Below are 14667 nucleotides of genomic sequence, written 5' to 3'. Positions count from 1 at the left end.
GAGTCACACATGCAGTCCCAGGTGATGAGTTCAGAGAAAAATACCTCTACTAATGCACATTTATCTTTGAGGGGGCTGATCCCAGTGAAGGAGAAAAGAAGCCACATGTTTAGTCAACAATTGTGTGGAATGTTGTCAAAGGAATAGGATCAAGACTGAGGTATTGTAGCCCAGGGATAGATGGATGGTCTATGGAGTGTTGGAGATCACTACCGACTGGGCTGGATAAGCATGCTACATTTATGGGATCTGTCGTTTGGATTTAAACTTTCATAAAGGACTGTAGCTACTGGATACCTGTGCTTCCATCATGTTATCTGTCATCTGGAGGATCATGGACTGTGGCTACAGACTATACTGGCTGGAGATATGAAATTTGTGGCCCTACCAAAAGTTGAGAGACAATGATTATTGCCTGGCACAAAGGCAATGGCACTACTGTCCCGGGAAGGGGATCTTGTGGACTTAGGCTAAGTGCCCACGATGCAGAAATGCTGCAGATTTTTTCCGTATCTCCCTGGCAGGAAAAATGCATGCAGATTTTACATGCGTTTTTCCTGCCAGGTAGAAGCGTTTGTCAAGCATTTTTGCATGCATTTCTGCATGGGGGTTATCAAGCGCTCCTTCAAGTGATTTTAGCATCACTTGGAAAAGTGCTTGACAACTTGGTCACACTATATAAATCCATGCAACCGGCATGAATTTATATAGTGTGGCCAAGTTAATAGTTGAAAAAAGAATAAAAATGGTAAAAAATGAAAAATAAACATAATACTCACCTTCGGATGGCCCCCTGTCTTTTCTCCGGTGCGTCCGGTCTGTTGCTCGCGATGGTCTAAAAGTACCAGATGTCATTTAGTCATGTGACAGGTCATGCGATCGCCGACGTCAGCGGTCACATGACCAGGCACATGACTAAATAACATCATGGCAGGTCCTTTTAGACCATTGCGAGACGCCGGGGAGCCAGGACGCATCATACAGGAGACCGGGGGACATCGGAAGGTGAGTATAATGTTTATTTTTTATTTTAAGTTCTTTTTTAAACAGGTACTATGATACCCGGGTCTGGAGGAGAGTCTCCTCTTCTCCAAACCCGGGTACCATCCGCACACTGAATCGCTTAATATCCGCATGTGCACATGAAGTCATGCGGATATTAAGCGATTCAATGCAAATCAATGGCGGCAATTACGCTGCGTGTCCGCAAAATTAATGGACATGCTGCGTATTTTTCCGCAATGATAATCCGCAGCGGAAATTTCTGCAGCATGTGCACAGCACATGCGGATTATCATTGGGGACCATGGGGCACGTATTACCAAGTGTTTTTTAAGCGTTTTTGCTGCGGAAATTCCGCTGCCAAAATGCTTGAAAAACACATAGTGGGCACGCAGCCTTAGACAATTGTATTTTGGCCATTTACCTGGAGATGTTGTAAAACCTCGATATAAGGAATAAATTATTGTTGCATTGTTAACCTGCTTAGGTGATTATTTACAACCCACAATCTCAGATCTTCACAACTATACTTACTGCTTAATTATCTGCTTAGCAATTTGCACTTTGTTCCACTTTAATAGGGGATTAGTTATGACATTACTTTCACAGACAGTATATTAGATCCCATACCATTTTTTATCTAGGATGCTTTAGTTATAGATGATTCAATTGTTGATCACTGAAAAACTGAAAAGAATGCTATAACCACACAGCATATTATATACCGTATTTTTCGGACTATAGAACTCACAGGTACATTAGACAAACCCCAAGGTTAGAGAAGGAAAATAGGAAAAAAAATGTTTTAACCCATCATAAGTATCAGGCATGGCAGGGGTCACAAGAGCGTCTTAAAGTCCGAATGTAGCTTACTGGGGGGGGCGGTGGAGCAGGGTTACAGGAGGCAGGAGCAGGGTCAAATTTACATAATTTGACTGAAGGATTGAGGTGATGCTACGGGCCCTGGGCTAGGAGGAGAGGATGCCCTGGCTGTGCGAAGCAGGAGCAGAGTCCCTATTGCACACATTGATCTCCTCTTGGTCTTCAGTAAAATGGTGCCAGAGGTGGCGCATGCACAGATTGAGATCTCGGCTCAATGATATAAATCTGAATGTGATCTGAATCTGCGCATGTACTGACAATCGGTGTTATTTTCATGAAGCCCACAGTGAGGTCAATGTATGCAGCAGGGACTCCGCTCCTGCCTTCACCACCGGACAGCCCCACCTCATAGCCCAGGGCCAACTATATCACCCAACTCCTGCTACTGCCGACTTCCTACAGCAGCACCCCTGCCCCAGCCTCCTGTGAACCCGCTCCACCACCACCATCTCCTAGGTAAGCTACATTGGGACTAAAAGATGCACCAAAAGGGAAAAAGCGTGTATTTTAGTCTGAAAAAAACGATATACTCATCCCCATCATTCAAAGTTGCTTGAATGAGAGACATGGACTAAATTTGGTGTTCTTGAAATGAACTAGCTATTTATAATCAGATAATCAGAAAAAGAAATATGGAAATTGTGTTAAGATGTGCACAATTCAGAGCCTCCAGCACTCACGTTAACAATATGAGACAATCTGCCCTGTTCTTCCTGTATGTGTTGTAGCAATGCTACTCACTTGGGAGCAGAATGAGGTATCACAGGAACGGTTTCTATTTAAAAGTTCAGCTAGTTTATTTCACTCCTCATAAACCGCATCACAAAAAACTTCAATAAAGCCATTGTCCGGCACAAAGTGAAACATAAAGTAAAAAGTTCATATAATAGGGCAGGTTCACCAGCTTGGGATAGAGACCAACTTCTTAGTCTTTTAGCAGAAGGCACACAATCCTGGAAACCTGCACACCTCTACACAACAGACTATGTATGAGACAAACAGGTCCCTATTTACAATGTGAACCACACCCAGGAGTGGAGATATGGTGAGCAACTGTCCCGCCCAACTCTTTAGCTGCTCACATTAATTCCGGCCCTGTCATGGCCAATTAACCCCTCTTAGTACTATGTGTACTAGAGCAGTACTTCAGATTTACATCACAGAGGACATCCACCTCTGTGATACATATCTCCCATCCACTATGTGTCCGGCAGAAAACTTACAGTGTAGCTATATTCCAGCTGGAAATACACCATTGATATCTCCTGTTCCTTTTTTCAGAAAACATTGAACAAAGTATTATAAACATTTTCTTTTTTGTAAATGCTTTGGAAACAATGGTCTCGTGCAGTTTGCCAGCTGTTTTATTCTCTAACCTAAACCGCACACTAAAGATTACTTATACAGGGTTGGTCATTTACATGGATACACCTAAATAAAATGGGAATGGTTGGTGATATCAATTTCCTGTTTGTGGCACATTAATATATGGGAGGGGGAAAACTTTTCCAGATGGTTGGTGACCATGGTGGCCATTTTGAAGTCGGCCATTTTGGATCCAACGTTATTTTTTCAATGGAAAGAGGGTCATGTGACACATCAGACTTATTGAGAATTTCATAAGAAAAACAATGGTGTGATTGGTTTTAACGTAACTTTATTCTTTCATGAGTTATTTACAAGTTTCTCTTTGTTTACAGCCATTGACATGTCGCAGAGGTTAACCTGTGAGGAGCGGATAGAAATTGTGTTGATGTCTGGTGAACGCAGTACCTAGGTCATTGCAACAGATTTCAATGCAATACACCCTACGAAACCACCCATCTCCCATGCTACAGTTAGCAAACTGCTCGCAAAATTTTGTGAAACAGGTTCAGTGTTGGATTTGCCAAAATGTGGACGCAAGAAAACTGTCACTAATGAAGAAACATCAGTGGCTGTCTAAGCTTCATTCAGCAAGAGCAGCATGTCACTGGAGAGTGGCATCAGTCGAACATCCCTTCGGCGGATATTAGCTACTCACAAATGGCACCCTTACAAAATCCAACGGCTGCAGCATCTCAATGAGGATGACCCAGATCGGCGCACTGAAATTACAGAATGGGCAAAACAAAAATTGGAACAGAACCCTCAGTTTACACAGAACATTATGTTCAGTGATGAGGCAAACTTTTTTGCAAATGGTGAAGTTAACAAACAAAACCACCGCTATTGTTCTGATACTTACTCACAGTGGATAGATCCCTTCAAGACTGTTGGAACGCAAAAATTGATGGCATAGTATGGTGTGGTATATGGGGTACAAAGATAGTGGGGCCATTCTTCATCAATGGAAACCTCAATGCCACTGGATATCTGAAATTGCTACATGATGATGTGTTGCCCTCTTTATGCACTGAAGATGGCACGTTCCCTTTGTTTTTCCAACAAGATGGTGCACCACCACATTATGGGTGTCAGGTCCGAGCATTCCTACATGAACAGTTTCCTGGAAAGTGGATTGTTCATCGTGGGCCAGTTGAATGGCCACCAAGGTCTCCCGATCTGATCCCCTTAGACTTTTACCTTTGGGGTCATCTGAAGGCAATTGTCTATACTGTAAAGATACGAGATGTGCAGCATCTGAAACAACGGATACTGGAAGCCTGTGCTAGCATTTCTTCTGCGGTGTTGCTATCAGTGTGTCAAGAGTGGGAGAAGAGCACATTGAACACATTTTAAAAGTGGTCATAAACTTGTAAATAACTCATGAAAGAATAAATTTACGTTAAAACCAAGCACACCATTGTTTTTCTTATGAAATTCTCAATAAGTATGATGTGTCACATGACTCTCTTCCCATTGAAAAAAATAAAGTTGGTTCCAAAATGGTCGACTTCAAAATGGCCACCATGGTCACCACCCATCTGGAAAAGTTTTCCCCCTCACATATACTAATGTGCCCCAAACAGGAAGTTGATATCACCAACCATTCCCATTTTATTTAGGTGTATCCATATACAATGGTGGCCAAAAGTATTGGCACCCCTGCAATTCTGTCAGATAATACTCAGTTTCTTCCTGAAAATGATTGCAATCACAAATTCTTGGGTATTATTATCTTCATTTAATTTGCTTGCAAGGAAAAAACACAAAAGAGAGTGAAGCAAAAATCAAATCATTGATCATTTCACACAAAACTCCAAAAATGTGCCAGACAAAAGTATTGGCACCCTCAGCCTAATACTTGGTTGCACAACCTGTAGCCAAAATAACTGCGAACAACCGCTTCCGGTAACCATCAATGAGTTTCTTACAATGCTCTGCTGGAATTGTAGACCATTCTTCTTTGGCAAACTGCTCCAGGTCCCTGATATTTGAAGTGTGCCTTCTCCAAACTGCCATTTTGAGATCTCTCCACATGTGTTCTATGGGATTCAGGTCTGGACTCATTGCTGGCCACCTTAGAAGTCTCCAGTACTTTCTCTCAAACCATTTTATAGTGCTTTTTGAAGTGTGTTTTGGGTCATTGTCCTGCTGGAAGACCCATGACCTCTGAGGCAGACCCAGCTTTCTCACACTGGGCCCTACATTATGCTGCAAACTTTGTTGGTAGTCTTCAGACTTCATAATGCCATGCACACGGTCAAGCAGTCCAGTGCCAGAGGCAGCAAAGCCTGTAGGAACCGTGTTCTTTTCTTTGAATGCCTCTTTTTTTTCCCTGTACACTCTATGTTGATGCTTTTTGCCAAAAAGCTCTACTTTTGTCTCATCTGACCAGAGAACATTCTTCCAAAACGTTTTAGGCTTTCTCAGGTAAGTTTTGGCAAACTCCAGCCTGGCTTTTTTATGGCTCGGGGTAAGAAGTGGGGTCTTCCTGGGTATCCTACTATACAGTCCCTTTTCATTCAGACCCCAACAGATAGTACGGGTTGACACTATTGTACCCTCGGACTGCAGGGCAGCTTGAACTTGTTTGGATGTTAGTCGAGGTTCTTTATCCACCATCCGCACAATCTTGCGTTGAAATCTCTCGTCAATTTTTCTTTTCCATCTACATCTAGGGACATTAGCCACAGTGCCATGGGCTTTAAACTTCTTGATAACACTGCGCACGGAAGACACAGGAACATTCAGGTCTTTGGAGATGGACTTGTAGCCTTGAGATTGCTCATGGTTCCTCACAATTTGGTTTCTCAAGTCCTCAGACAGTTCTTTAGTCTTCTTTCTTTTCTCCATGCTCAATGTGGTACACACAAGGACACAGGACAGAGGTTAAGTCAACTTTAATCCATGTTAACTGGCTGCAAGTGTGATTTAGTTATTGCCAACACCTGTTAGGTGCCACAGGTAAGATACAGGTGCTGTTAATTACACGAATTAGAGAAGCATCACATGATTTTTCAAACAGTGCCAATACTTTTGTCCACCCCCTTTTTTAGGTTTGGTGTGGAATTGTATCCAATTTGGCTTTAGGACAATTCTTTTTGTGTTTTTTCATTGAAGACAAATTAAATGAAGATAATAATACCAAAGAATTTGTGATTGCAATCATTTTCAGGAAGAAACTGAGTATTATCTGACAGAATTGCAGGGGTGCCAATACTTTTGGCCACCACTGTAAATGGCCCACCCTGTATAACTACAATTTATAAAGTATATTATATACATAGTTGCTACTTAACCTATAGTTTCATATGGATTCAAATATTTTGAAATGTAATCACAGTAGAGATGAACAAATCATTTGAAATTCGAATTCGCCGGCCTGGCTGAATTTTCCCCAAAATTTAACTTGCAAAAAATAAATTTGCTCGAATTTCAGTACTGAAAATTTTGCAATTGCTTGGAAAATACACATGGGTAGAGGAGAGAGAGAACCTCCCTGACCATAAGATATTACACTTACACTTTACAAATGAGTAAAAAAGGACCAAGCTGACCATTAGAGCTTACAACTTACAGGTGAGAGAGAAAGAAAGAGGATCCAGCTGACCAAAAGAATTTATATTCTATTAGAGAGGACACACTGACCGTAAGAGCTTACACTTTATAGGTGAGAGAGATAGAGCCCCACATGATAATACGTAGGATGTCAAAGTTGCAGGGCATTATGAGGAAGCCCAAACAGCCACATAATAACATTAGCCTGCTCTCTGATGCATTAGAAGTGTGGGTAATGGTGCTGGGAAAGGTTCTTTAATTAAGGTTCTAGTGTAATCTTAACTTTCAGTTTGGAGATAATGATATGCTCGTGCTTCGGGGCATCCTGTGGGAGGGGGGGGGGCTCTATCTGGTGCTCTGCTACCATATTCATCTGTATGATCTTATGACCGCTCACTGAGCCTTTACTGACCTGCCTCCTATTTTACCTAGCCCCGCACTACTGGATGCATTATGTAAAATAGGAGGCAGGTCAGTGAAGGCTCAGTGAGCTTTCATAAGAGCATACAAATGAATACATAATCAGAGCACCAGATAGAGCCCAACCCACAGGCCAACCCCAAAGCACAAGCATATCATTATCAAACTGAAAGTAAAGATTACACAAGAACCACATGACGGATTTCATCAAACAAGGTATCATTTTAATCAGTGTAATGTTGCCCACCTGAAAGTGTATATGGTTTACTGAGCACAATCCTGCTGACAGGTGCGCTTTAAGAACTGACCATGATTTTTCTAATATACATTATTAAAGAAGTGTTCCCATCAAACATATAAACCTGTGTATATGTGCATGTAGTGTAGTATGTATGTGTTAATATACTCACCTAGCGCCATCTTCTCCAGAATTCAGTGACATTCTCCTCCTCTTCTGATTGACGCTCAGGGTCACTCTGCGCTCTGCATGACCCAGAAGTGGCATTTACAATGTGAGCCTATGGAGACACAGAACAAGGCTTCATAGGCTTACATTGTAAAAGAAACTTCCAGCTCATGCGTAAAGTGAGCCAGAGAGTCTGGACAGTGGCAATGTCACTGAGAAAAGGAGCAAAATGGCACTGGATCCCGGAGAAGGAGTCAGTAGTTGAGTATATCAGCACATACATACTACACTACATTTATACAATATAAAAAAAAGAAAAAGGAGTTAAAAAAATCAGTAGACAAAAGAGTGTAAAGAAGGACAATTTCCAAAACATTGATAACAGAGTAGAATATGCACTATTGAGAGGTAGGTCACAGCAGTATCTATGCATAGAATTTTTCAAATAATAGACACAGTGGTCAAAAGTGAATATACTGTACAGACATACAAGTAAAAGTCACTGGTAAATGGTAAAGATGCTCTTACCCATAATAGTGGTGAAGACGACAGGGTTAACACATATTGTCCCTGACCTGCAATTTGCGTATTTAGTGTCTTGCTACATCAAAGGGTCTGATGTGCCGAGTTAAACCACAGGACTTTAAATGTCCAGGAATTCTGATCTGATCGGAAGCCAGCCATTGAGATCCAACCTAAGCGATGCATGGGCACTCAGCTGTGCGCACCCATCATCCAGCCCATGGCCATCAAGGTAAATTATCCATGACTAGGGGCGGGGATGTGTCACCATAGCTCCATGGACACCATATTGATATCAAATTATGAGCAGAGGCATGAAGCAGTGGCGTTCACATTTTTATGGATGGAATGTATGTGTCAATATGGGTACATTTTGGAAAAAAGTCTGCTGAAAAGTGCGATCACACTAATAAAGTACCAGTGTATGGGCAAATAAGGTGCAACAATACCCACAATTAGAATATATTAGCACCACAGAGTGAATTCATAAGAAAGACAAATGAATACAAAAGAAACATAAAAATATATGACATAATAAGTTCAATATATAAAACAATAAGAATAAAAGTGAAAAATTACATAATTTAAAATATATGCACCAAATAAAGATATAAATAAGTGAACACATAATTATGTTAAATACTATATATGCAGCATATTATTCCATATTATTTCTATTGTTTCAATTAGTTCCTTCTGTTTGTTATCAAAAGACATACAGATGTAATATCCTTTATAATATATAAGGCTGTGGAAAACAAAAGCAACCAGTCAAATACATATAGATAAAGAAAAGTTAAAACGTAAGATAAAAATAAAGTAAAAAAAAAATCGGTAGCAAATCCATGAATAAGATGGATACAAAACTAAGTGTCTCCTGTAATCCATCTAGGACCATAGTTCCTAAAGCAACAATCCATTTAGTTTGTTTGAGCAAACTAAGGACTGCTAAAGACTTTCAGGGCAAGCCGCCGTTGCATTATCTGCGGTCAGGTAGGGACAGACAGGGGTCAGAGAAGGGTTTTTCCTTGTCTCAACAGGGACCTGTCAGATACAGGTGTTTGTCTCCCTGGTTTGTATATTACTCATATGAATGTGCTTTGGCAGTCATTACATTATCACCAGCAGGAAACACCAGTAGGGGAAGGTATGTAAAGCTGCAACCGAAAGCTGATAGGACAGACAGAGTTAATGAAAAACACATGTTAGCCAAAACGAACGCAAACAAAAATAACACAATTAAAACTCCCAAAGAAAAGGTGTATTTGTTGTGGCTCAGTGGGAGAAGATGCTGACCACAGAACACAGAATCAAGAGTTTGAATCAAACAAGTGGCTCATGTAGAATGTTTGGATCACCACGTTTGAGATCTGATCTTGAAAGCAAATTCCTCACCACCCAATGCTTCTCACGATCTCTGCTGTCCCACATGCACAGAAAACAAGGAAACTTGGTCTATTCATGCTGCTGACCAAGACGTAAGCATACCATTTTAAATTCAACACAGATGATCAAATTGTGTTTGTAATATTGCAACAACTCAATGACTCTCTTTATGTCTCTTCTTTACAAAGAGAAACTCAATAGCCAATTGGGACTGCGCCAAATAAATTGCCATTGTGCAGGAGAACACATTTTAAGCTTCACTTTGAGCAGTCAGCATCACAATTCATTTGAGTTATAGATTGGAATTCCCAATTCCTCAATTAAACCATTTATGTTATGGCAATACAAAAAGCTACAGACAAATTTCTCTGAACTAAAAGAAAGATAACTTTGCTCCTTTTATAAAAAAGTTTTTCTCATGCAGTTTTGATACTAGAAGTTCTGAAACCTTTTTGATAGTCCTAAATTTCATGCTAAATCATTCAACTCATGCTGGTCAAATCCCTTCTGAACTGAGACATCTTCAATTTCAAAATCTTCATCATTGCTGTCACTTTGTTCTTCACCATAACGATGTTCTTGAAAATAGGGTAGTTCAAGGAAAACTGGCACTGGGATTTCAGCTGAATGAGGCACTGGATGTATAGCTGATAGTAGACTAGGATACTTTATTTTATATTTATTTTTCTTTTTATATGCTGAAGTTTTCATGATGATCTCTTCGCTCTCGCCAAACCATAGATATACCAAATTGTATCTCATCAAGTGCTCACTTCGTCCTCATCCTTACTCTCTCAACACACTGCTTCCACACCTTGAAGAATTTTTTTAACTTACTGCTCTTCCTCTAAAATTCCAATAAAAAGCAATCAAAATCTTGTTTGTAATCCAAAATGGTATTAATAAAAACTACAGCTTATCTTGCAAAAAACAAGCTCTCAAACAGGTCCATCAATGAAAGAATAAAAAGTTACCATTACACTGAGGAACAGTGTTGAACACAGGAAACAAGCATTCCTCACATGTTTTAAAGCTGTCAAACCGTCGCAAATCATGCACATGGGAGTGATTCAAACATATCACCGAGTACGCCGAAGATAGATGGTACTTGCCCGAGCATACACGCCGAAAGGGTTAACCAAACATACTTGCTTATCACTAGCTCTAACATATCATTATTTTCTGGGAGAAATACTCAAATTTTCTGGAACAATTTCAAGGGTGCCAACACTTTCGGCCATGACTGTATATACCTGCAGCCTTTGAATATCTATAGCACAATTTTCATAAAGGATCATATAACAGAATTCCCTAAAAGGATCCTCTTATACCTAGAAGCTCATCTGACCATGGGGTGCTAAGATGCCCACTTGTGCTACATGTAAAGAAGAACAAAATAAATAATGAATGCACTTGTACCATGTATCAAAACTCGTTGGTGATCCAAGAGATATAGGATACTATATTCATAGTCATCACCATCAAGGGATTAATTAAAACAGTTTGTAAAAAACAGGACTTTTTTCTCTGTGCATATAAAAATATTGATACAAACATAACTTCTTTAAGAAGGAGGTGCTTGTACAGATTATGTTTATCAATTGATAATATAGAGTGAATGTTTGTTATGTATTCATATTAGTATTTTGTTAGTTGTATATTTATATAACTTACAATCCTAATAATCTATTAGGGTTTTTCCATGTGTCTGGAAAAATGGTGGTGCAATGGAAAAGAAGGAGGAAGTGAATGCGAAGTACATCAATCAATAGTGATGGATGATGATCTTGTTGATCTTGACACCTATCAGGTACTACTTGAGGGTTCAGAAAGGCTGACAGAAAGAGAAGCTTGAGGAGAACAGGTAGTAGAACATTTTTTTTGCTTTGATTACTGACCAAATTAATTTTTCTAAAGGAGCAAGTGATGTCTCTTTATTTGCTGATGGTGAGCCATAGTTCTTGGTCTATATGAGCCGTGATGTCCATGGCTTATTTTCTTCTCGCAGAGACTACAGATTGCCAAAGAATAGTCTGGCACAAACGAGTAAATAAACTCACACACACAAGATACTCAATGGTACGACTCGCCACAACCCTTAGCAGAACTTTTAGACTTTGTTGAGCCTCCTCCACCAAAAGCATATGCGGCATCACCTTCCTAAAAGCCAACTACAGAACAATTACACTTTGCTCCAGAGAATCTTTTAGAAAGGGAAATAATCATTAAAGGTAAACATTCCAACTGAATAATTTAATATATGTCCCATGTGAACCAAATAATTAAAGTTCCATTTTATCTAAAGTGTCATGTAAAAGTTTTTGCACCCCTGGTCAAAATTACTGAAATATTTAGCAGAAAGATTTAGCACACTCTGGAGTTGTGGTACATTGTTCTACTGTTCAGAGACACCTGCACAAATATGGCCTTCATAGAAGAGTCATTAGAAGAAAACCTGTCCTGCATCCTCACCATAAAATTCAAAGTCAGAAGTATGCAAAAGAGCATGTAAACAAGCCTGATATATTTTGGAAGCAAGTCCTGTGGACTGCTGAGGTTAAAGTAGTACTTTTTGGTCACAATGATCAAAGGAATATGTGGAGAGAAAAGGGCACAGAAATTCAGGAAGAGAACATCTCGCCAAACATTAAGCGTGGAGGTTGATCAGTCATGCTTTGGGATTGTGTTGCAGTCAATGGCACGGGGAACATTTCATGAGTAGAGGGAAGAATAGATTCAATGAAATTTCAACAACTTGATGCAAACATAACACCATCTGTAAAAAAGCTGAAGTTAAAAAGATGATGGCTTCGACAAATGGATAATGGTCCTAAACACAGGTTATTATCCACAATAGACTAGTATACATTAGTCAAACAGCTTCCCTATACACAGTATACTGGGCCCAAAGCTCTCATATACACAGTATGATGTACCCACAGCTGCCCTATGCAAAGTGTGAGGGACCCTCAGATCTCCAGTTTAATGGGTCCATAGCTCCATTATGCACAGTACAATAGTCCTACAGCTTCCCTATACACAGTCTGATGGGCCCATAGCTCCCTTACACGCAGGATGATTGGCCCACAGCTCCCCTATGCACAGTATGATGAACCCACAGCTCCCCTCTACACAGTATGATGGGCCCACGAGCTTCCATATACATAGTTTGATGAGCCCACAGCTTCCCTGTTAACAGTACTATGAGCCCTCAAAGCTTCCTTACACCAAGTATACCTCCCATACTGTACAATGTCCCACGAGTCCCCATATTGTATTATGGCCCCTACACTGTATGATGCATCCACAGTAGTTGACATACTGCATGATGGTCCCCACAGTAGTCCGCACACTGTATAATGGTCCTGACAGTATTCCTCACACTATAAATGATTGCCATAGTAGTCTGTACACTGAATGTTAGCCCCCACAATAGTCATCACACTGTATGGTGGCCTCCACACAGTTGTCCCCACACTGTCTGATGGCCTCTACAGTAGTATCCATGCTGTTTGATGGGCACCACATTTGTCCCCACACTGCACAAAGGACCCCACAGTAGTCTCTACACTTTATGACGGCCTCCACAGTTGTAAACATATTGTTTGATGGCCTCATAGTTTTCCCCACACTGTATGATGCCCCCACAGTAGTTTCCACATCATATGATGGCGCAGACATTATATGATGGCTCACACACTATATTATGGCCCCTACAGTAGACCTCACAGTGCATGATTGTCTCCACATTGTATGATGGATCCCACAGTAGCTCTCATATTGTATGACAGCTCCCACACTGTATTATTGTCCAAACAGTAGTCTTTATACTGTATGATGGCCCTCACACTGTATGATGGCCTTCACTGTAGCCCCTACACTGGATGATAGCCCCACAAGTAATATTAAAATAAAAAAACATATACTCGTATAACCTGGAAAATCTGCCCGAAGAAAGAAGGAAGGCGTAGATGGACCATTATGGTAATGTCATTACTCCAGGGCGCTCACAGGATGTCAGAGTTCCAGTGCAATGCATCATCACGTTGTCCCGTCTAGGGCTTATCCAGTTCATCACCCTTCATTCTGCAAGTCACAGGCCTTCAGAATAAAGAATGCTAGTGTTAGGATATCATATCTGCATTCCATAGTTGCTATCACATAAAGTGACACATGTCAGATTTGAAAAATTTTACCTGGTCAGAAAGGTGAAAACAGGCTTTGGTGGTAAGGTGTTAATTAATCTGATCCAATAATATGAGGTACGTAGCACAAAAAGTATCTTTCACTTCTATATATAACACAGTCAGTCTTGTTTTTTGCAGAAAAACTGTTTGGTTTGTATTCACATTACAATGATGACTTTCTGCATGCATTGCTTTGTTATCAATTTCTTCCAACATTCTTACATTTCTAATCAGGTTAGTGTTTTGACGTGTACCATTTCATGCAATGAGTTATGCATTGAAAATCTTTGTAATTCTCTTTACAGATTAATGTGTTCTGCAAATTTAAAAAAAACTCAAATTTTCTGACTCTGTGTAAAGGATACTAATTTAACATCCAGAAGCTGTCCACTTTAAAGCATGTAAATTGCTTAAGCAAACCAATTATTCCATCTTATTGTCATCACATCATTAATTTTATACAGGTTAAATACACTTAGCATCATACTTGCAAATTTAGTATTGCATCAGCTGTATTCTAGACATATAATTTAGTAAAAGAAGGTTACTATATAATAATCAATTTAATGACTGTGCTGAGATAAGAGTTTTCCTTTGCATTGAAAGTCTATTGTTTAAAAAGCTCCAATTTGTTGTAACAGTTTCTTCGTCATAAATATAGAAGGTTAAGAAATTTGCATATATATTATTTGGAAAACAAAAAAGCTGCATCCCATTATTACTAAAACAGTTTTGGATGCAAATGTAATACCAGATGCATTATTATCATGCAGTTGCAGTGAAATTGATATTTCCAGGTATAGTATCAATGTAGTGTTGTAATTTCCTCTATTCAAACTTAATAGAATTAATTTAAAAAATTGGAGCATTGTTCTTTTATACAAACTGCATGACCATTTTAATTATGAGCTCTTCATTAAATTTCACTGCACATTACTG

Source organism: Phyllobates terribilis, unplaced genomic scaffold, assembly GCF_046119375.1.
Source record: "Phyllobates terribilis strain yellow unplaced genomic scaffold, ASM4611937v1 Scaffold_4__5_contigs__length_816908805, whole genome shotgun sequence".
In the NCBI taxonomy this organism is placed as follows: Eukaryota; Metazoa; Chordata; class Amphibia; order Anura; family Dendrobatidae; genus Phyllobates; species Phyllobates terribilis.
The sequence above is the reverse complement of the archived record's forward strand: the minus strand, read 5'-3'. Positions refer to the sequence as shown.